Genomic DNA, 1,180 nt, shown 5'->3' with positions numbered 1-1,180 from the left:
TGATGACACCTAACAACAAAAGGAAAAATCAGTACAGTAATTTTACATTTATCTTGCCAAATATGTTAATAAGTTAATAATCATGATGATGGTGATGATATAATAATTATTATTATAAGAGATGGAGAGTTTTTAAGTTTTAGTTTTCCTTCACACTTTTGGTGTTTTACTGACAAATTCTATAGGGATTTGCACTGTTCCCCCAAATGTGTCTGTCAATTCAAATCATCCCCAATTATGACTTACAGTCTCAGAAAATCCACTGAAGAGGCCACTATAACTCAGTTCCAACAATAGTAGGTTGATTCATACTATTAAGGACTTTGTGTTATCAACAGAACAGAGTCTACTAAATTAAACATCATATGTTGTTTTGTCCTTGGGTTGACTATGCCTCTTAACAGTGTATGAACAGCAGATATAAACCTTACCCTATCCTACACCATCCATATGATTTCTAATATGTTCAAGCTCATTGTTACAGTCCCTAAGTCAATCTGTTTTCCAAGGATCTTCCTTTCGTTCTCTAACCCTCCACCTTTGCCAGTATGACTTCCTTTTCAAAGGACTAACTCTTCCTGATTATGTGCCCAAAGCATGTTAGATGAAGTTTCAAAATCCTTCCTTCTGGTTACTCTTCTCTACTATAGTAATTTTGTTCTTTTGGCACTCTGGTATATCTAATATCTTTTCAAACACCGGAGTTCAAAGACATCAATTCTTCTGTCATGCTCACTTATTTACCAACTATCAGATGCCTAAGAAGAAACTAATAATACTCTGACTTAGATCAGGTGCATGTTTGTCTTAAATGGACATTGTTGTTTTATAGCATTACTTTATAGAGGTCCATGACAGCAGATTTCCCCAGCACAACAAATCTTTTTATTTCTTTAGTGCTGCTATCATAGGTGTTGACTATTGATCCAGTAAAATGAAATAATTGACAACTTTGATCTTTTCTCTATCTATCATGATGTTATCTGTCAGCTAGTGGTGAAGATTGTTGCTTCTTGATGTTGAGATGTAATCCAAGCAGGAGTTTATCCATTTTTGAAATAGCATCCTTCTGAAAAGTCTGAATTTAGAGAAACAATGAAAGTTTTTCAAGTGTTCAGGTCTTTTGTTCATAAGATCATTATGAGTCCTTTAAAACTCAATGGCACTTAACAATAACAAA

This window comes from Elephantulus edwardii, unplaced genomic scaffold (genome assembly GCF_000299155.1).
Source record: "Elephantulus edwardii isolate Elephantulus edwardi_28Jun2011 unplaced genomic scaffold, EleEdw1.0 scaffold00203, whole genome shotgun sequence".
Lineage (NCBI taxonomy): Eukaryota > Metazoa > Chordata > Mammalia > Macroscelidea > Macroscelididae > Elephantulus > Elephantulus edwardii.
This window is presented reverse-complemented; position numbering follows the sequence as displayed.